The sequence below is a fragment of the Sus scrofa genome, chromosome 8 (assembly GCF_000003025.6).
Source record: "Sus scrofa isolate TJ Tabasco breed Duroc chromosome 8, Sscrofa11.1, whole genome shotgun sequence".
In the NCBI taxonomy this organism is placed as follows: Eukaryota; Metazoa; Chordata; class Mammalia; order Artiodactyla; family Suidae; genus Sus; species Sus scrofa.
Window position 1 is genome coordinate 111373617 of NC_010450.4, and position 14890 is coordinate 111388506.

The 14890-nt window shown below is 36.0% G+C and overlaps 2 long non-coding RNA genes across 18 annotated transcripts in view; one reads left to right on the forward strand and one right to left on the reverse strand.

The window, feature by feature from the left end:
- LOC102158976 overlaps window positions 1-14890 on the forward strand; it is a 977225-nt gene that overhangs the window by 922946 nt on the left and 39389 nt on the right. The window lies entirely within an intron of this gene.
- LOC110261984 overlaps window positions 1261-14890 on the reverse strand; it is a 112437-nt gene continuing 98807 nt past the window's right edge. Inside the window, exons 4-6 of the long non-coding RNA XR_002346454.1 lie at window positions 12235-12363; window positions 6644-6810; window positions 1261-2065 (exon numbers count right to left, since the gene is read on the reverse strand). This is a non-coding gene — a long non-coding RNA (uncharacterized LOC110261984). The remainder of the gene's footprint in view (window positions 2066-6643; window positions 6811-12234; window positions 12364-14890) is intronic.

Sequence of the window (14890 nt, forward strand, 5' to 3'; positions counted from 1 at the left end):
CATATTTTGGGGTTGTTGGCCTCTCACTTGCAGTCAGATCCCACGTGGACACTGGGTGACCCAGCTCCTGACTCACTTCTGGCTTCGCACAGCGTTCTGGCAATCACACATGTTCAGCCATCAGCTCTCTCACCAACCCTGTCCAAGTCCTTTAATCCACACTACTCTGCTCTGCTTCAGGAGTCCCAGGACTACAGCCTGCCTCCTCCAAGCACCTGTACCACATCTGCCCACTTTCACTCCATCCAAATCCCAGACCTGGCACTTCAAATTTGGCAGATCAATGCCACTGTTGTCTACTGTTGTCTACCTGTAAATAGATGGCAAAGAAACAAGTTTTTAAGCAAATACATTTTTGGCCAATAAAATCTGGAAACATAGGGTCCAAAGGGATGGAAACTCATTTCCTATGTAGTTTAATAAATTTAGAAGCCACTCTTCCTTGAGTTTATTGCATAGAGGAGGTCTCCATGGACTGGACTGATCAGGAATGGCATGACAAGAAACAGAGGCACTGGAGCTAAGCAGAATTTACAAGAATGAACCAAAAACTTAAATCATCCTGCTTTATTTAGCAACTTTTTAAAATTGTAATTAAAACATAAGGGGGAAGGACTGGGAGGGACTGGGAATTTACGGTTAATAGATGCAAACTATTGCCTTCAGAATGGATAAGCAATGAGATCCTGCTGTATAGCACTGGGAACTATGTGTGGTCACTTATGATGGAGCGTGATAATGTGAGAAAATAGAATGTATACATGTATGTGTAACTGGGTCACCATGCTGCACGGTAGAAAATTGACAGAACACTAAACCAGCTATCATGGAAAAAATAAAAATCATTATAAAATAAAAATAAAACAAAAAGTAAAAAATAAATATACTTAATTACAACAGACATCACATATACTTTAAATTTTCTTACTTCTCCCTATAATATTTATATACTAAAGCAACAAACTGTAACATAATTACAATTAATGATAGCATTGGCATAACTGTAAACTTTATTCGTTTATGTCCAGGTTTTAAAAAGTGAAGTATGGGACTGTCCACTGTGGCTCAGCGTATTATGAAACCTATTAGTATTCATGAGGATGCGGGTTGGCTCCCTGGCCTCGATCAGTGGGTTAAGGATCTGGCATTGCCATGAGCTGTGCTGTAGGTCACAGATGCCCCTCAGATCTGTTGTTGCTGTGGCTGTGGCTGTGGCATAGGCCAGCAACTGCAGCTCTGATTCCACCCCCAGCCTGGGAACTTCCATATACCACAGGTGCAGCCCTAAAAAGAAAACATAAAGTATGAATAACACAAATTAGATATACACATATAATGCATATTCTTAATAAGGAAAGACAGTAAAATACTGATTTGGTCATATCTTCAGTGTCAAATCTACATAACATGTTACTATTTCTTGGACTGCCAAACTCTCTTGTTTTAGATTGAGGATGAAAAGGGAGACGTGTAGGTTTTGGATAAAAGATCCTATCTATTTAGACTTCAGGCTCTGCCCAACACAGAAGAGGGCTAAGAAATAAGAGACAATCTCTTCCGTTTCTCTTCACTAAGTGGATGAATCTAAACGCAATGACACTTTCTGAAAGCTATGTTTGAGGGCAGCATCGTATGCAGCTGATGCTGCTTATTTTTTTTGTGAAAATGGGAGACCTTGTTTACAATCTTCCTGTTTAGAGGCAATAAGTAATTTTTCCTGCCTAACATATGAGAGCATTTTACATAATCTTTTCCAACTTTCCTTAGAGTACCCTCCAGGGATCAGCAATTCAAGTTAGCTGGTGAGTTTTCGTCTTTAGTTATTTTCTTTTCAAATGGACTGGTCTTGACAGCTCAGTCCCTAGCTGGTTCCAGCAGCCCTGCGATCACCAGTAGTGCATTTGGGGCTCCTTCCTAAAAAGATGGTGACAGAAGGTACTAAAGCTGATGTGTGATCATGGTACTTAGCTTTTAGTAGTATTGCTTCAGTTTTCCATGTGGGAATCCCTCCAGGAAAAAAAAAGTTCAAACATTGAACTTGCAGTCTCAATCCTTGTTTTAAGGTCTGAAATGGAAGGGAAAGGGGATTAATTTTTCATATGAATTAAAGATGACTCTAACAATATGTTTCTTTCCAAGGTTAATAAACAGGAAAAGGCAAGTGATCAAGATGTAACCATAATTATTACTAGATTTACTTCAGACTGTACTTACAGCTACAAGACACTATCATTACAGGCAATCCTTTTAAATGTCAACATCAATTTAAAATTACTCAGGATTTTTCAATAAGTGGTCTTAGTGTATTCAAGTTCAAAATGACATCATAAAAGTAGTGACATATTTTTGAACCATTCAATAATGATAATAATAGTAAGATTAAAGTGTCTACTAGTCTCAAGCTATTGTTTGCATAGCTACTAAAGGCAAAAAAAAAAAAAAACCACATAGTAGACCAATAATTATAAATGTAAAATGAATTTCAGATTAAAAGTAAAGATCAAATTATGAAGGAAGTCTGTGGTGTTTTGATGAGTGCTGTTTGGAATAAGGTGTAAGTAATTTCTAAAGATTAGCAGAATATTCATTATTGCCCGCTAATAGTAAATACAAATTAATTCACTCATCACTATATGCTTTGACATAGGACTGCTTTTCTTTGAGATAACTTACTTGTCAGGCAGCATAACCACATCAAGACACCAACGGTATAATTTTCCACAGTTCACTTAATTTGCTAATCTAAAAACACATTCAAATACAGTTCACCCACAAGTTCAAATTTATGGGGAGATGACTCTCTCAAATTGTTTATTTACCCAAATATTTTTGTTCTTATTTTCCATTGCTTTAATTATAACCCTGTTGAAAGAATACTTAAATCAATGGAACACATCCAATATTTAAATTCATATTAAAAACTGTAAAAAGGCAAAACTATAATATATTCATATTACTAGCTTCATTTTAAGAGTGACACGTAGATATCGATGGTAAAAGCTTGGATTTTGCAGGCCAGGATTTAAACCTTGGTTCTATAATGTATTAGCCTAGTTTAGTAGTTACGAGCACAGATTCTGAGGCCAGAATGCCTGGGTTTAAGCTTGGTTTGGTCACTTATTAGATGTGTGACTTGGGAAAGTAACTGGACTTTGATTTGATTATCTATAAAAATAAAAATAATTACAATACCTACCTCTTAGGATTGTTTGGAATTCGTTTGTTGATATATAAATTAAGCACTTAGAACCAGGCTTACAGTAAATGCTATTGCAAGTGTTTGCTTTATCATTATACGTCTGATTATTATTATGATTATTGATAGCTTATGAAAGTTATTGAACCTTTTCTAATCTATTATTTCATCCTTAAAGGGGGATAATAACAACTGCCATCTCATAGGGTGGTGAGGAGGACTGAAAGACATAAATCATATTAAACCCTTGGCAAAATCCAAGACATGTAGGATGTACTCAAGGTTCATTGGCAATTTTCAGAAGCTGGTTTTGGGGATTTCTCACTTCTCTCATAGAAGGACTACGATGAATTCCCCAATAGCAGGACTCTCACTAACTTTCTAAGTAGCTCTAACTCTTCCCCCGCCCCTTACCTATGGGAGGGTGAATAAGCTAGAAAGGACTGAACTACTCTGCAAACATAGGCATACCTCCTTTTATTATGTTTTGATGCACTGAATTTTGCAGATCATGTGTTTTTTACAAATTGAAGGTTGAACAAGTCTGCTGGCACCATTTACCGTTGTTGGCTCACTTCTTATTGCTGTGCCACATTGGGTCATTTCTTGAAATATTTCAAACTTTTTCATTATTATAACATCTACTCTGGTGATCTGTGATCAGTGATCTTTGATGTTCATGTTGTAATCATGTTGGGGTGCCGCAAACCACGCTCAGGTAAGGTAGCAAACATAACTGATAAATGTGTGTGTGTTCTGACTGCCCCCCTGACCAGACACTCCCCATCACTCTCCCTCTCCTGGGCCTCCCTGTTCCCTGAGACACAACAGTTTTGAAATGAGGCCAGTTAGTAACCCTACAGTAGCCCCTAATTGTTCGAGGGAAAGAAAGAGTCACATGCCTCTCACTTTAAATCAAAAGCTAGGAGTGATAACTTTTAGTGAGGAAGGCATGTCAAAACTCAGAGCAGGTCAAAAACTAGGCATCTTGCCCCAAATGGTTACCCAAGTTGTGAATACAAAGAAAAAATTCTTGAAGGAAATTTAAAGTGGTACTCCAATGAACGCACAAATGATAAGCAAAAAAACAGCCTTGTTGCTGATAAGGAGAAGTTGTAGTGGTGTGGATAGAAGATCAAACCAGCCAGAACATTCCTTTAAGCAAAACCTAATCCAGAGCAAGGTCCTAACTCTCCTCAATTTTATGAAGGCTGAGAGAGGTGATGAAATTCTAGAAGAAAAGTTTGAAGATTAGTTCTCGAGGTTTATGAAAAGCAGCTAAAAGTGCAAGGTGAAGTAGCAAGTGCTGATGGAGAAGCTGCAGCAAGCTATCCAGCAGATCCAACTAAGATAATTAACGAAAAGTAGCCACACTAAATAACAGACTTTCCATGTGGGCAAACCAGACTTCTATTGGAAGAAGATGCTGTCTAGGTCTTTCATAGCTAGAGAGGAGAAGTCAACGCCTGGTTTCAAAGCTTGGAGGGACGGACTGACTCTCTTTCTAGGGGCTAATACAACTGGTGACTTTAAGTTGAAGCCAGTGATCATTTACCATTCCCAAAATCCAGGGTCCTTACCAGTTATGCTAATCTACTCTGCCTATACTTTATAAATGATTCACAGGAAGAAGTAAAAATATCAGCATTCGCAGGAGTTTAGAAGTTGATTCCAACCCTCATGGATGACTCTAGGGCTTCAAGACTTCAGCAGAAGAGGTAACTGCAGATGTGGCAAAAACAGCACAAGAACTAGAGTTAGAAGTGGAACCCGAAGATGTGACCGAAGCTGCAATCTCACCATAAAACTGTTTAACAGATGAGGAGCTGCTTCTTGTGGATGAGGAAAGAAGGTGGTTTCTGGAGATGGAATCTACTCGTGGTGAAGATGCTGTGAAAATTGTTGAAAAAATGACAAAGAATTTAGAATATTTTACAAACCTAATTGATAAGATAGCAGCAGACTTTGAGAGGATTGACTCCAATTTTGAAAGAAACTCTATATGGGTAAATAGAGCTATCAAAAAGCACTGCATGATAGAGAGACATTGTTCATGAAAGGAAGGGTCATTTGAGCAGCAAATTCCATTGTTGTATTATTTAAAATTAAATTACATTGGATTATTTTATTTAAATTGCCACAACCACCCCATCCTTTAGCAACAATCGCCCTGATCAGTCAATAGCCATCAACACTGAGTCATGAGCCTCCACCACCAAAAAGATTATGCTCACTGAAGGCTCAGATGATGGTTAGCAGTTTTTAGCGAGAGTATTTTTATTTTATTTTATTTTATTTTATTTTATTTTATTTTATTTTTAATTGTTGACAGTATTTTTAAACTAAGGTGTGTACATTGTTTTTTTAGCTGCAGTGCTATTACATCCTTGAACTCCAGCACACTGCTAACATGACTTTTATATGCCCTGGGACATCAAAACATTTACGTGGCCTGCTTTATCATAATATTTGCATGATTGTGGTAGCCTGGAACCAAAGGCAAAATATCTCTGAGGTATGCCCATGAGAGAGGATGTATATAAAAGGCAGCCTCTGAAAAGGTGGATAGGTGGATAGGCCTATTTTCATCCCATTTTATCAATTTCCAACACCCTGATTCTGTTACCCTGTGAAACTACAGTGTTCATTATTATGGCTGGAGAAAGGTACGATAGTCAATATTCAAATTCATGATGATACTTGAGGGTAAATATCAGTCCTGTCAAGGGTTAGACTTTTTTTTTACTCACTCCATGTCTTTTAGAAGTCTCTTGCCAGAGTTTCTCATCAACATTTCATAACGGACAAAACTTAAAATGTCCTCGTGCCATAGAGAAATGGCCCCTTAAGGCTCCGCCCTGAAGAACAGTATGTCCCCAGCATCGTATGTAGAAAAGAAAGGTAGTATAGTCCATTTTTTATATGGCACAAATGAACCTTTCCACAGAAAAGAAAATCATGGACATGGGGAACAGACTTGTGGTTGCCAAGAGGGAGGGGGACAGAGTGGGATGGACTGGGCATTGGGGTTAACAGATGCAAACTATTGCCTTTGGAATGAATAAGCAATGGGCTCCTACTGTGTAGCACTGGGAACTATGTCTGGTCACTTGCAATGGAGCATGATAATGTGAGAAAAAAGAACGTATACATGTATGTGTGACTGGGTCACCTTGCTGTGAAGTAGGAAATTGACAGAACACTATAAATCAGCTATAATGGAAAAAACAAAAATCATTATTAAAAAAAGAAAGAAAGAAAGGTAGTATAGTCCATTTTAAAACCAAACTACCATTAGCCAGGATCCAGATGCATATTCCAAACAGCCTGAATTTTTTGGATTTAGTTGTGTCTTCCAATCTGTACACAGTTTGAGCTGGAGCCGGAGGAAAAGGTTAGGTGTGCTTTCTATTCTTTAAATTCCCCCACCCTTCACCCCCAGCTCACCTGAGAAAGGTCCTTAAAATTAAAGAACTGTCATTGTCATCCCTTTGGTCTCCTCCCCAGGATCCCATCAACTTCTTCTTTCTCAGTCCTGATTCAGGTCCCGTGCACCACTATGCTGAGTCTCTGCTTTAGGACGTGTCGCCAATATCTGCTTCTGTCATCCTGGCCTTGATGTTAGCACCAGATAGAAAGGAAGAAAACCAGAAAGGTTTAAAATAGGAAATATTCTCTGTGCACATCAACACATGATTTGGATAAAATCAGCAACTCTTTCTTCACTGAGCAAAAAAGGAGGCTCTTGATTTTTTTCAGGTTAAAATTCTATTATTTGTTCTCTACCTTCCTGCTGGTTGCATATCTGTGATCAAACATCATCCTTAAAGTTTCACTTGCTCTCCTTTTACTCGACTAGAAGTGGAGTGTGTGATTTCACTGGGTGTTGACAAACGTGGCTTGACACGGGGAATTAAAAATGTTTCTCAACATTTGTTCGGACTGTTTTCCAAACAAACCTACTTCACAGTGACAAGACTGACCAGATATGTGTAAAACTGACTAGAAATCTTAGGATAGGCATTTGCACCTCCTACAGACTCCTGAGAGACTTTAAAGACAAGTAATATGGGACACGGTGGCACTACCGACAGAAATTGAGAGATCAGGAGTACAATCTTGTGTAAAAACATTCATTTTTGTTTTCGAAAGGCTGAATTTGAGATGATGGCAGAGAATCTAGAGATAGGAAATTAACAAGGTGACAATTGCATAAGAAAAAGATCAAGGTTATAAATGAATCTTTGGGAGTCATGGAATAGTAATTGCTTTAATTATAAAAAGATTTCTTATGAAAGACACCAAGTAATATGTCAGATACATGATTCTAATAATGTTTTCCATTCTGAGGTGCGTGTTTCCTTATTTGATTATATTTTGGTGCAAAGGGGTACGAAGAGGTAGCATGGAAGAATTGCTCCTATATCTTAAACCTGTAGACCAGCTTCCAACTTGTCAGTCTCTGGGATTGTGTGCATCTATTATTGCTGATCATTGCTGATCATCTGGGTCTGAATTAGTCATACACTGTGCACCTTGGAAGTCTACTGCTTTCACTTGGACTCTGACTCCCTCTTTAATTTGCCTTTCTATGTTTCACTTTCTCTTTAGTTTTGTTACATAATGCAATTTGCCAATGACCAGATGTCGTTTTACACCCAAGAGCTGATCATGTTTCACAGCTGGCTAAACTGATTTCTGTATTTAGTTTACCTAAAACTCGGAGATGCTTCTGAACCCAAGATGCTGGTAAACACAAGATCATTTTTGGTCACCAATAATTATGCAAAAATGTAACCAGACTTCAAAGCCAGTACTCAGACCAAAGATAGAATGAAAAATTAAGAGAAATGGGGGAGGAAATCTACCATTAAATTAAAAGATATGTCCTCAATTTCAACTTGATTCCCCTTTTTTATGTCACAGAATACAATAAATAGTATTTTAATATTATATATTTACAAAAACATATTTTGAGTTTCCATATTTTAGGAGAAATATTAAAAAAATTCCTAGCTATGAAAAAATGTCCTCTTTCTGCATGATTTTAAAAGATATGGGACTCCAAGTTAATATGGTCATTTAAAAGACCTGGCAAAATGCCCATAATGACAAATTGCATAATTTTAACTAGTTTTTAAAAATGTCATGCCCTTTGTTTGAAGTTGTTTTTTAGTTATATCTCAAGTTATTTATATAAATAAAAATATATAAATATAAATGTTTAAGGTTTAATTTGCCACAACTATTATTTTGAAAATTAACTTTTTCTTGATTGTCATTCGTTATTTTAAACCAATGGTGCTCAAACTTTACTATGCCAAAGAAAAGCTAGAAATATTTCTGAATCCTTCAAGGGCCTTATACAATGAGTCTGGATAAAAATCCAGGAATTTAAATTTCCCACAAATATGCCAAATAATTCTAAAGCATGAAATCTCCAGACCTCCCTTTGAGATGCTGTTCTAACTGACTTGAGAGATCTTTAAAAATCAGAGTGAATGATTTAGCATCATGGCATTATTCATATGAAGGGCTACTTTAGAAGGCGTGAAGGCATGACCTCATAAATAAAAATAACTTCTATAAGTCTTATATAGATTCTTATACCAAATGATATAGAGATACATATCCAAATCAGAGAGTCTTAATTGGGGAGGACTCCTTGCACCTTTGTATCAGTTAAAATACTCTTTTGTGCTAGAATTCTTAAGTTCTCCTAGTGTTTGGTGAGCGGTACTCTGTCATGAGCAACAAAAATACTGTATAATATCAGACAAAACAAAGCAGAATCTCCAGGGCTGCCCATCAAAAGATACTAAGCACTACTTCAGAGCTGAAATTCTTTGAGAAAAGCTGTGGGGGGAAAAGGGATATTGAGTTGGAGAGGATAGAATCAAGAAGTGTGGTTTTAAGAACTCTCTTCTTTTTTCCCATTTTCCTTCGCATCACTCTCCTCCTCTCTGCCACCAAAAAAAAAAAAAAGTAATTTTTTTATGGAAAACTTTACAATGTCCTAAGTAAAGAGGTGTCCTGGGCCTTCTTTTGTATGAAAACTGATCTATAAAAGAGAAGCCATCTATCTTAGGAACCGATTTTAAGACTTCTTATGTACAAACAAGATTTTCTGGTCAGGATAGCTTTATTTCGGAAGGCAATTGTTCTGGACACTTTCTCCCAGCAAGCATGACAAAAGTCTTGAAAGGTCCATTTGTAATTTTACCATGAACAAAATTAACTTTACAAAATTATTCTTGTTTCAATTAAATGCCAGAAAATACTTGCATGAAGCTAAATTACCAGGGAAATCAATTACCAATAAACTGACAGCATATTTGTATTATAATTCGTCCTTTAAATAATCAAATGTTCTACCATAAGCTTTAGCTTATTTCCCCAAAAAGGTTGACATGGCATTTTGTCTTGTATTTGAAAGCTATCTTTTGCTGCTAATTTGCATTAAACAAACAACAAAAAGACAAGGAAATCAAGGGAAGTCCCCCTATATAGTTCTCCCACACATCTTGAGCTGTGTGAGCAAGCAGTTAAAACATGCAAATCCAGTTTGGAGGAAATTCGACATCTCTATTATAGATGAAAGGTAAACAAAGCAGATGAAGGATTAGTGAAATTCCAAATTTAAGATATTGCTCTCAGTGACTTATAATAAAGTGGTGTTGCATACGGTGGCATGTTTTAGATGACATTTCAATTGTACGAGCAATTTGCATTCTATCTGACATTAAATAACGTTCTTAGTATTATGAATTCCAGCAGCATCCTCATCTCCACAGCATAAAGATATGAACTAGGAGGCACATCTTAATGAAGGGAGTAAGTTTTCCTGTCAATCTGAAATGTGAGACACGGCAGTACCTGGGCTAAACCTCCAGCAACATTATTGTGAGTTGCCCACTCCTGGCATAGTACAAATCTTCAGCTAAGGCATTCTTCTTATTAAATAAAGATCTATAACTGAACACATGTATCTGTAATATCACTACAATCCAAAGAAAATTAAAAGACAGATTATGTCCAGGATATTACATGCACCACCACAGAGCACTGCTAGAATCTGGTATGGTCTTGTTGCTAAGATACCTGGCTAATGCCACGGAAACGAGCCCCTCTTACTAATCTAGTACAATCCATGCATGCTTCCACATATTTTGGCAGGAGAAAGTAGGAGTCCACTGACAATGGTTTGGGATATTACTAGCCAGTGTTCCTGAATTTATACATTTTTTATCTCTTTCTGGTAAGCTTCAACAATCTTAGTGAAATAAGAAATGTAACACTCGGTTAATGGCATTTGGTTGCTTTATGCCATTTAAAACAAGTAAGATTACCTTTTATCCTTCTGCATAGTCAATAAAAGGTGCTTAAAAAGGTAATTATTTAAGTGCCTTTGGTTGCAAAATAGTGGTGCTCCCCAAAATGATTTCCCCTAATCTTTGCGATTTATATTGTTATGTGCACATAAATGACTAACAGCATTTTCTCTGTCTATTGCTTTCTTCAAGGAGAATGCAATATACCAGTTTCCCTGGGTGCATACTGAATAAGAAATCAGGACACTACAATGAAATACTTTTATTGGAAATTTCTTGCAAACCTGTGAGGCAGAAAGCTGCTTTGCCATGTTAAATGTTTCCAAAGATTTTTTGTTTTATTCATTTAGGAAAAATTTCAATGTAGAGAGAAGATTAAAAGCTGTTTCATGATGACAATAATGCAGAAATTTCCAAAATGAAAAATAAATACTTTGAGGCTTCCCTCGTATGGACAGCAAATGTGTTTTCCACCTCCAGGTGTCTTTTTTTTTTTTTTTTTAAACAATCTGCATGTGTTAAAGCAAATCAGGAAAGATTCCTACTAAGACATCAAACAATTTTTTTAATGTAAGTGTGTTCCTACTCTCTAGTGCAATCTGATCCTCAGTGCATCAGTGACGGTAGTTCCATTGAGCTCAAGTTATGATAACAATAACTTTCGCAGATGTTCATAGCTGTCAAATATTATTCGCTAAAATGTCAGAAGATGTGATAAAAAGTTAAACCAGAAAAATTATTCGAAAGTAATTGGTTCGAGTCAAGAAGGCAAGGGAAGGTCAGACATTAATCCCTGTCCATAAACAGTGAATGAACCATAGAAAAATCACAGCCACATTGATTTTTTAGGAGGAAACAATTGTGTACTGTATTGGACACACAGAAAAAGTGGACGCTTATACATGCACTGGTGTGCAAATTTATAGTTGCATATCAAAGGTCCTCAGTGATTTAAGCAAAAGTTTTTCCTTAGATTTACTGGATTCTTGACTCAGATGTGCTTTCTTATCAAAAGAGACTTAGCCCATATTTGATGATAATAAATTATACTTGATTACCTTACGTTTACGTTATGCACACTCTTTTCTGTTTTCCACTCCATGGATTCACAAGGTCATATGGAAGGATTATTTGACCAGAAGCCATGGGGACTCCATAGATTTAGAATTCCATTTGCAATGTTATGACAATAGCTCATCATGGTAGCCTGCCTTTATTAGCGCTACAAAGAGATACCACAACTATCATCATGTGCCAGAGAACACCTAGAAAATGTACACTCTCATTTAGGTTTTTTATTCCTATGCTCCCTATATTTGAGCCCCTGGGACATTGGCACATTGAAAATTATTTCTAAATGACTGCCTAGGAGCAGTATACAAGGGTAACTGTATTATAAAACAGGAGATTGTCCATGACAAAGAAGAAATAAATCAATAACAGGTGCAAGTATCTCAGAAACTGTTACTTCAACATAAATTGTCCCTGTAAGAAGGACAGAAAAATGTTTTTACAAACCTTTTACTTTTTTCAATTCTCACTGGAATCCCATGTCAGAAGAGAAAATAGCTGTTTGCTTAGAATAAAGTGTCTTAGCCATCTACGTGGACCTGACAGTAATGGCAAAGGATGGTGCCGATCAATATCCATCTTCTTCATTCCTGAAGTAATAACTTTCAATAGGAAAATCTATTTACTTTTACTTACCTTTATTTTATTTCATTTTGCTTTAAAGAAGTTCATTCCAGAGGGAGGGTTTACTTGGCAAACAGCAGTTAACAAACTGATGATTTAACTAAAGACTCTGGGCCAGGAGGGGCGTGACCATCACTGTACCTGTGCGATAATGTTAAGAGGAAACATAGTTTTTTGGGATTCTAAATTTGTTATTCAAATAACAGTCACTAAAGGCCTTTGAGGGCTCACAGCTGCTTATCTGGAACATATATAAACCAGGGCAATCAGAAACAAGGGTCGGCATTCACATTCTAACATGCAGGGCTTCTTGAATAGTTCACATTCCGTTTGCTGAGGACATTATATGCTACTGGACTGTGTGGTGAGCACAGTGTCACTGGACAAGGATTTAAAAAGGAAACCTCAAAATCTTGTCATTTCATATATTGTATAAAAACTGTAGTTAGGGAAGACCATGCATTCTCTGTCCGATCTACAACAGAGGTGGGCTTCACCCCAAATTGTCACAACGGTCATTATTTTTATTTTTATTTGTGTATTTATTTATTTTTTCACAACAGTCATTATTTTTAAATTGCACTTCAAAAGCAAGTGCTCAACATGTGACTTTAAGCACTGAAATAAATTTTTCAATGTTTGAAACATTTTCTCTTCTCTTCTGCTCTTCCATCTCTGTAGCTTTCATCCCTGTAGCTGTTGTATAATTATGATCGATTTATATTTCAATTGAGTTGGAATTGGTTTAAAAGTTATGGTTTTTTTTCCCTCAATCCATTTGTTTTACACATTGTCTTTTTCAAGGGGATGAAAGTGGACATTTGAAATATCAGACATTTAATAGCATTTAATGACAATTCTTATCAGTGATTCCATTGAGTGATTTTTTTTATCCTAATAATTTTACTTTTGAAGCTAGAATTAAATACACTACAATTTGATGGGCATAAAAAGTATCATAATTGTCTTTATTGAACTCTGGAATTGACATCATGAAAAGCAATCTTTTAACAACATGTAGACTACATTTTTTTTAATTTCTCTACATCAAAAAAGAAATTTAAAAATGATTCGCATACCAGTGCACAAGAGTGATTTCAAACCAACTATGAATATTAGATAACCTTTTGATACTAGAAATTGCTGCTCAAAAACATTGATATCCATATCAATAACAACTTAAAGTTTTAAAATAACAAGAATGAATTAAATAGCAACCTGAGACTACTAATTCTCCTTGTGAATTTTTACATTAATAATTACTAATTAATTTTAAATCAAAAGGAGTAATAAAAACCCATTTCTGAATTCTAGGTTCACTTACAAGTCTCAGAACACTCACTGTGTATATTTGTAACTAAGAAAGGAGATCACGGGTATTAAATCCTGCTTAAATCAACGTCAAGATGGGAAATAAATTAGAGGCAGTACTCTCCTTAGAATTTCTAAGAAAACATATATTAACATGGATGTAATATAGCAAGAGAATTAATTGCAAATAAAGTAAAATATACAGAATGATAAGGATGAATTACATTTCACTTCTAATATCTAAGCGTTCATTACTAAGAGGATATCAGCAAAGAAAAAAATGCATGTATGCTTTACTCCTTCTAAATTTGCACCAGACGTAGAGGATCACATTTTACACAAAGGTGATCAGGCTTTCCTTCTGATGAACTTCTCTATAAGCATTTTCATGTGTGTGCATGTGTACTAGGGAACTAAGACATGAGAGAGCTTTGTATATTGTTGAAACACAAAGGACAGATATTCCATTTAAGTAAGGCTCCCAATAAATCTAAAGAAGAAGCCATTGACGATTTTATAAAAAAAAATAGTTTCACTTGTTAAAAGGCACCAGGGGATTAGAAAAAATATTCAAGGGTCTTAAAGGTTTTAGAAAGCTTTTTGTTGTTGTTGTTCTCAATGACAGTAATTTGTATTCATTGGTTTGTACTTGCAACATATTTTGTTGTAGAATTTCATCCGCTATTTCACGGTGTCTATGTTGACATGAAACTGGATATTCTATACCCCTCAAAAAGTGATTACACTTATTTTAGGAAAATCACTAACTATAATAAATATATAACAATATATATAATTAAATATATGTACTTTAAAGACGTTTTACTATAGGAATAGGCATTATTGAAAATACAAATATTTGGGAGAGATGTAAAACTTAAGAATAAGTTTAAATCTCAAATTTAAGGCAGGTAAGTGCTGTTAGTTATCCCTCATACTATACTCATTTTAATATTTCAATTAAAATTGAGTATCTGCAACTGTGCTGTCAGGAAGTATTAATACGTGATTCTTGCGTAAGTTTAAAAAGAGGGGGTAACTGTGGACATAACGTTTTCAGCTCTGAGGCCTCACAGAAGGCAAAGACCTTCCTCTCACCTGTTCTCTTGGTTGTATAAAATTAGATCTCTTAAAATCTTGTATATTTTGAGGATTGCGTAATTGAGAAGAAACTCAGACCCCGCATGTGAAATGCACAGCATTTGTGAGTTAATTTTCATTTTTTCCTGCAAAGAATTGTCAAGGACCCTAAAGGAACAGTGTGTTTAGCGGAGGCCTGCAAAAGAAGCAGGACAAAGAAATTCAAACAGAGTTTACAAAATGCAGATTCAGCGAATTGCACTTTATTTACAGATCA